Raw genomic sequence first — 8,417 nt, 5'->3', positions numbered from 1 at the left:
ATGTAATGGTGAGACGCAGCAAGCTACGGGCATTTAAGTAAAAATCGTGTATTTACCTTCACTTGCAGGATACTGGGACTTTTACTCATTTTCCAGTTGCTTCAAAACAGATTTGACCGGAATCAGTCCCTATGCTAGGCATGTGTATATTCAAGTGACTTCTCTGACTCGCGGGAATGTTTGTAAGCTATTTGTAACGTTCCCAGAATGAGATTTTCACTCTGCAGCGGAGTGTGCGCTATTATTAAACTTTCTGGCAGATTAAAACTGTGTGCTGGGCCGAGACTCGAACTCGGGACCTTTGCCTTTCGCGGGCAAGTGCTCTACCAACTGAGCTACCCAAGCACGACTCACGCCTTGTCCTCACAGCTTTACTTCTGCCAGTACCTCGTCTCCTACCTTCCAAACAAGAGTACTTGTTAGACCGACTCGACGTTTGTTCACAGACACCATAGCGGAACTGTATCTCTAAGCCGCTTGTGAATTACAAGGGGCGACCAAAATGTTTCCTTTTCTAGGCCTTGCTGCAGCGTACATGGAGCATAGTGCGCCTCTGCTGCGGGTATACGGGGTGAACACTAATAAAACAGATTAACTGCAGGGACGGATTCCTGCCTGGAAGTAAAGGGAAAAAGGTTCTTTAAACATGTGTCCGGGAATGCACCGTTGCCACGGTAGATGACACTGACGAATGAAAGTTTCTCTGACCATGTTCTGTGTGTTTCTTGTGTGCTGCAGACTGTGTGATTTACGCAGCGTACTATAAGCAGCAGAATGGCAACAAGCAGCAGAATGGCAACAAGCTGAGATGGTGTCTGAGTACGGTGAAGCAGATGGAAAAGGTCGAGAGGCAGCACGGCTATACCAAAACAAGTATCCCCACAGACACCAACCACATCACACAACAGTTGAAGTCATTTTTGTGCGTCTGTGTGATCATGGTTCCTTTCAGACAGACGAAAGAGCAGGGAGGCGGCATACTGTGAGTACAAATGGTTCAAATGGCTCTAAGCACTCTGGGACTTAGCATCTGAGGTCATGCATCTGAGGTCATCAGTCCCACAACTTAGAACTACTTAAACCTAACTAAGGACATCACACACATCCATGCCCGAGGCAGGATTCGAACCTGCGACCGTAGCAGCAGCGCGGTTCCGGACTGAAGCGCCTAGAACCGCTCTGCCACAGCGGCTGGCGCAGACTGTGTGTGTGTGTGTGTGTGTGTGTGTGTGTGTGTGTGTGTGTGTGTGTAGCCGGCCGTTGTGGCCGAGCGGTTCTAGGCGCTTCAGTCTGGAACCGCGTGACCACTACGGTCGCAGGTTCGAATCCTGCTTCGGGCATGGATGTGTGTGATGTCCTTAGGTTAGTTAGGTTTAAGTAGTTCTAAGTTCTAGGGGACTGATGACCTCAGAAGTTAAGTCCCATAGTGCTCAGAGCCATTTGAACCATTTGTGTGTATGTGTGTGTGTTTGTAAATTCCTAAGGAACCAAACTGCTGAGGTTATCGGTCCATAGACTTACAAACTACTTAAACTGACCTACTATAAGAACAACACATGCACCCATGCCCGGCGGACTGTGGACTGCGTCGTGGACTGTGGATAAACCAGATTTCGGGGACCGGGCTCTCCGTCTCGACCGTTTCCATATGCTTGGCCGTATATAAACAGTATCTCGGCTTGTTCCCGACATGAACACCGGATCATTCTGCTGTTTTCAGCATACAGTGTCAATCACACAGCCTGCTACACACAAGGAAAACACGGCACGTGGTCAGAGGAACTTTTATTCATCAGCACCATCTTCCGTATCAACGATACATTTCCGGACACATGTTAATGGGACATATTTACCTCCGTTCCAGCTGGGAATCTGTCCCTCCTGCAGTTTGTCTGTTTTATTAGTGTTCATCCTGTATAAGCACCGACGTGTGGGCGTGGGGGGGGGGGGTAGTGTGGCATTCGTGTCTTTCCGACGTGTGTGGGGGGAATGCGGAAACGTGAACTATGACATTATTACCAAATGCGTCTACCATCATAACATTTGTACTGACGCCGCTCAACTGCTGAAGTTTATAGTCGACATGTGGGTCAAAGTCCATCTGCATCAGGATAGTTAGTTGCTAGTTAGCATTCATCCACTCAACAGCAACCATGTCAGTCAGGCAGAGGTTGTCATTTATTCGTGAACATCACAAAATTTAAGTTTGTGTTTAGCAGACATTAGGTTAATATTTTGTAGGTAGTGTGTATATAGCTACCAAATGTACACGCCATTCCCGAGTAAATTAATGTGTTTGCCTCTTAGCAGAGAAAATTGTAGTATGGTACTGATTGGTGTAATTCAGCAATCCAGCTCGAATATAAAGACTCCTGCATATTACAAAGATGATGATCAGAAAGAGAATACCGTTTGTAAATAAATGTGAAGAAATGGAAAATAAGTTGATGCAGTTTGGTGCGCTTTGTTAAGCATATCGTCGTCATACCCATCTGTAGCTCTGGGGTGGATCGTGATTTTAATGTGCTGTGATCTGTCAAGCCCTAATACGGTTAACCACCCTCAGACACTAGACAAAGATTATTTAACTGATCCTACCTGATTAATGTTCTTAAATAACCTATTCCGGATCAGTAAGGTGAAGACTAACCCTAGCTAAATGAAAACAGTAGTATGCTGTCAAGATATTTATTACAAAAAATCAAAGAAAATGTAAATCAGAACTTATAGAACTACACCATTCAGTTAATCTGCTGGTCAGACTAAGTTTAAGATCGCGCCCCCGTTTTCACAACAGGAAAAAAAATGGTTCAAATGGCTCTGAGCACTATGGGACTTAACATCTGTGGTCATCAGTCCCCTAGAACTTAGAACTACTTAAACCCAACTGACCTAAGAACATCACACACATCCATGCCCGAGGCAGGGTTCGAACCTGCGACCGTAGCAGTCACGCGGTTACAACGGGAACACTTAAATCGTTAATACTGTCTAGCTTCTTTGTTAGTAAAGACATGTATATGACCAAAAATAGTCTAGTGGAGAGCATGTCTGATGTGTCGATCTGTGGAAGGCTGCGGTCAAGTTGGAGACAAAGTATGACGTGCAGATGTGAATTTAATACTCAGGGGAAGTGTGGTTACGTCAGCAAACTCCTTCGTTCGAAGTTACTCAAGTACAGAGCCCATTCACAATTCAAGACAATCTGGTTGTACACTTGCAGGAGCAGACACGTCACTCAATTGCGTGGTCGTCAGTGAGCACTTCAGAATGCCTGAAGCTCCACGGAAAAGCGCCGATTTGTTCCTCTGCTCGCAGAGAAACAAAGTGATACTGCTTCAAATGTCACAGTTGGAACTTTCTCAGATTACCTTTGAGAGCGATCACTGGCCGCTTTGCCAGCAATGTCTCAAATAACTATACGCTCTCCAGCGAAGTGTGTTGGTTGGACAACCACCAGAGAGTCTCCACCACAGTCTGTCTCAATATTAGCAAACCTCAGTTCTCCACTCAGCCAATGATGGTCTTCGCTACAACCTGATTTCCTACCACTCTTTCTAGACACGAAATCGCTGGCTAATCCCGAACAGGTCATACAAAATGTTCTAGAATCTTCTCCAACAATTTAAATATACATCCGCCCAAATGGCTTAGCCAGTCACAGTACTTCCTGGATACAACGGCACAGAAGTCCTGTGTGGGAGGAATTCTTAACTGCTGATTTCCGCGCGGCTGTTTGGCGACAGGAGACACATTTCAGTGGACAAAAGAAACAGCAGGTGATTCTTGTTAAATGGCTCTCTTTACTGACTCCTTTCATCTTCCACCCACACCTCTGACAATGGGAGGCGACGCTCGCTGGTCCGCCCCACAGGACAGTTTTGCAGCAGACTGTGGACTTCCGCCCTTTGGCCTCTGAGAACAAACTCTCAGCTTGCTCCCTACTTGCTCGAAGTCTGTCGCTTCCTCATTCTTTCTCGCTATCCTTGCCAGCGCAAAAATTGCTTTGTAAAGCATGCAGTACTAAGATCGTAGTGTGAAGCTGTCCAGTATCAACCAGTACGATTTATAAACTGATAACACCACTAACTTTCGATGTTAAACAATATATATATGTTAACCTGATCGACCAAATTAATTAGGTTAATTGGTCATTGTAGGAGGCAAAATACCACTGCCCAACATTTGATTAACAGGAAGACTATCGACAACGAAAGACCAACGGATGACCAACGCTTATTACGAGTTTAGTAAAGTTACAATTTCAGTGTTCCAGCGTTTTGGTTGTCGACTGCCGTGATGTAGTGGCATTGTGCGTGACATTTGTTTAATTTCCGCCTGATGCCATTATTTGAGATTTGTATATTTGGAAGGTTCTAGGAGTTACTTATCTAAGCAATACTCTGACATGCTAAATAATTCCACTAACAGGAGCACACATTGTTGAGGTGGGGCGCTCAACTCCGTCTGTGTTTTTGTTTCCAATACGATGAATCATACAGGTCATGCTTCTAAGCGTAGACCATATCTCTATTACACTTTATGACCCATGTTATAGTTTCGACAGCCACTATAATGATTGATACAGGTACGCATCAACAATGCGTGGAAGTGAGCACTTGATACCGAAAGGTCTGCCTAGAAATATTTGCCATATCACACGTCTTGATGAGAAAACAGAGGCTGCTAATGTACCATAGCTGGCCTCAGTGTTATCTCTGCTCACAATGTACACTCCTCATTGATCTGCGCTACAACGTCAGTTATATCTGTGTGATTCTGTTATTTCTTCACTACCCAGCTGCTTTTCTGACGAAAGACAATGGTGGATACAGCGGAAATTTGTCATTTTTATACAGAAATTACGCGAGATCATTTAATGCAACAAATCCGGCTCGGAAGTCTTCGTGCTTCTACAGGGAGGGCACCATAAGTCTGTCTCGGAAGAAGTTGCAAGACTCATGCGTTAATTGGTCCTTGTTAATGAATAACAGAACTGCCCATCACAGAAAGTGCACATCTAGGTGAACTGTCAAGTGTTGAGTTCTGCCGGTATTTCTCTGTGAAACGCAATCAAGACATTTGGATCCTCTGTCTTCCATTCCTTCAGGCGATGCCTGGTTCAGCCTGTCAGGGTGTGTGAACTCACAGAACATGCGGCTTTATGCATGAGAAAACCTGGATCAGTACTTTGAAGAGCTGTTGCATATTTCAAGATTTGTGTATGGTGCGCTAGGTCTGGTATCTGCAATGTAACACGATTCTTTCACCAAACTGTTAACGGTAACCGGTACGTCCGAAAATTGTTTCTTCTACAAATGGATCAACTCACCGAAGAGGAACGGCTGTATGGATAGTCCAGCGAATTTCGAAGGAGAACTGCTGTGAAGTTTGGTAATATTTCTGGCTTATTCAGCCATCATATTAGGCTCCAGGAAGCTATTCCCAGGGCAGTGGAGATGCAAGAAGCATAGAGATGACACAATGTGGGATGAGGTACCGGTGACAGATGTTAGATTCGGTACCATTCCCGTGAGAAAGACCACCTGCATGATGCTGCTGCTCTGTGATTGGCTGCTGTGTTCGGCGGTAGGGCGCCAAAACGTAAAACTTTAGTTGCTATTATTAATTAAACCTGTCATCCAAATTACTTCATTTTTTTAAATAAACATCTCTCAACAGCCAGCTATCAATCAGCTATTTCAAAATTAATAAAATCAAAGTATTACTAAAACAAAAGACTGACGATATTACTGCCGATGCACTTCGGTGGCGTTCGGGTCATGCCTTGCTGGCTTGGCGCGCGAAGTGTCTCGGGCAATCCGGCTTTCCAGTTCTGACGGTTCCAGTAGACAGACATGTTGTCTGTGGCAGGATGTATTTCATCTTATTTTAGCCAGATATAATGACTGTGGAAAGATATGTTCAATACGTTGTGATCAAGAATGGTTTCTCGTGTCTACATCAATAAAAACGCGAGTGGCATCCCAAATGAGTTATAGTTTATTCGGAGCAGCAGTTCCTTGCGAAGTTAATTTCAGCCTCAAGAAAAAGAATCCACGACCTGCGTGCTGTTTTCTGCGCTGGGGACACCATCATCATGAAGGCAGCAGTTTAGTGAGGTGTATAAAAACTTAGGCATTCCACACAGGGCAGTGGAATCAACTAGGCACCTCATGTGTACTGCATGCACAGTACAAATGTGCTCAGTGACACGTCATCTGCAGTAATGCAGAGGAAGTAAAGAAGGATGAAAGTATTAACACTATCTCACTTTTATTCCTTTTTTCTTTCCGTAGTTTGGATGGTAGAAGATGACCTACTGGCGGAAACTCAGGTGCGAGGACGGCTTGCGGGTCGTACATGGTTTGTTTTGTCGGTGGAGCACTTGCCCGTGAAAAACGTTTCCGAGTCTCTGCCCGGCACACAATTTTAACTCGCCAGGAAGTTTCGACTGTATGGGTGTATTTAACAAGACGGAGTAACAGCGCGCACTGCCTTGACAACCTTTCCACGAGTGCATAAGTAAACCAGTGAGGAGAAGACCAACAGCAGACTCAGCGGAATCTCTTGGCCAGCTCGATTGTCTGAGCTCTCTCGGTGTTATACGAGGGTGAGTCAAATGAAAACCTCAAATATTTTTTTTTAAAATATTATTTATTGTGCAGAAGTGATAAAAAGCTGTATTACTTTTCAACATAATCTCCACCCCGCTCACTACAAGTCCTCCAGTGCTTACAAAGTGCATAAATTCCTTTAGAAAAAAATTCTTTTGGTAGTCCACGCAACCACTCATGCACTGCGTGGCGTAGCTCTTCATCAGAACGGAACTTCTTTCCTCCCATTGCGTCTGAGTGGTCCAAACATATGGGAATCACTTGGGGCAACGTCTGGTGAGTATGGTGGATGAGGAAGACACTCAAAATGCAGGTCTGTGGTTGTTGCAACTGTTGTACGGGCAGTGTGGGGCCTTGCATTGCCATGTTGCAAAAGGACTCCTACTGACAGCAATCCACGTCGCTTTGATTTGATTGCAGGCCGCAGATGATTTTTTAGGAGATCTGTGTATGATGCGCTGGTGACAGTGGTCCATCTAGACACGTAATGCTCCAAAATGACGCCTTTTTCGTCCCAAAAGACAGTTAGCATAACCTTCCCTGCTGATGGTTCTGTTCGAAACTTCTTTGGTTTTGGTGATGAGGAATGGCGCCATTCCTTGCTCGGTCTCTTCGTTTCCGGTTGGTGGAAGTGAACCCAGGTTTCGTCCCCAGTAACGATTCTTGCAAGGAAGCCATCATCTTCTCGTTCAAAGCGCCGAAGAAGTTCTTCACAAGCATCAACACGTCGTTCTCTCATTTCAGGAGTCAGCTGCCTTGGCACCCATCTTGCAGACACTTTGTGTAACTGGAGTCCATCGTGCACAATGTGGTGTGCTAACCCATGACTAATCTGTAAACATGCTGCAATGTCATTCAGTGTCACTCAGCCGTTTTCCTTCACTATGGCTGATGCTGCAGTGTTCTGTGGAGTCACAACTCGTTGTGTCTCAACCGGGCGAGAACCATCTTCCTCCACTGGTCACACCATTTGCGAACTTCCTACTCCATTCGTAGACTTGCTGCTGTGACAAACATACATCACCGTACTGAACCTTCATTCGTCGATGAATTTCAATAGGTTTCACACCTTCACTACGCAAAAACCGATAACAAAATGGCTCTGAGCACTATGGGACTTAACATCTGTGGTCATCAGTCCCCTAGAACTTAGAACTACTTAAACCTAACTAACCTAAGGACAACACACACATCCATGCCCGAGGCAGGATTCGAACCTGCGACCGTAGCGGTCACGCGGTTCCAGACTGAAGCGCCTAGAACCGCACGGCCACACCGGCCGGCAACCGATAACAGAACGCTGTTCTTCCCTGGTGCAAGTCGCAAGTGGGGCGGCCATCTTTATACTGATACTGCGACGGTATGTGTGCATCTGCACTATGATGCCACGTACAGGCCATTCTGCAAGCTGTTTGTAGCACGCTTACCAACTTACAGGATAACGGCGCAAAATTTCGATTTCTTATTACAAATTTAAGGTTTTCATTTGACTCACCCTCGTTTTTACCTGCGGGGTAAAGAGAAGCGTCAGACGTGCTCAAATAATCCTCAAACACGGGAAGAGCCGCAACGGAACACTGAAAACACTACTGCTGCTATTCTTTAGACAGCCCTGCCATGAGTGTCTCACAATTCGATAAATCGAGCACAGTGTTCGTAGAGGTCAGCGGTGGCTATTTCCAGCACCCTCCGTGATGTTCACTAACAAAGGTCAATCCAGCGTTACTTTTATTTTACGGACGATTTTTATTTTAACCACCATGTTTCGCTGCTGTAACAAACTGCGGACTATGTTTTCGA

The 8,417-nt window shown here is 45.3% G+C and overlaps 1 non-coding gene across 1 annotated transcript; it reads right to left on the bottom strand.

Moving 5' to 3' along the window:
- Positions 1-271: 271 nt before the first annotated feature.
- On the bottom strand, positions 272-346 carry Trnas-cga (transfer RNA serine (anticodon CGA)). The gene has a single exon. It is a non-coding gene; the product is annotated as a tRNA-Ser (tRNA).
- Between the last annotated feature and the right edge of the window lie 8,071 nt (positions 347-8,417).

This window comes from Schistocerca nitens, chromosome 6 (genome assembly GCF_023898315.1).
Source record: "Schistocerca nitens isolate TAMUIC-IGC-003100 chromosome 6, iqSchNite1.1, whole genome shotgun sequence".
NCBI lineage: Eukaryota > Metazoa > Arthropoda > Insecta > Orthoptera > Acrididae > Schistocerca > Schistocerca nitens.
The sequence above is the reverse complement of the archived record's forward strand: the minus strand, read 5'-3'. Positions and strand labels throughout refer to the sequence as shown.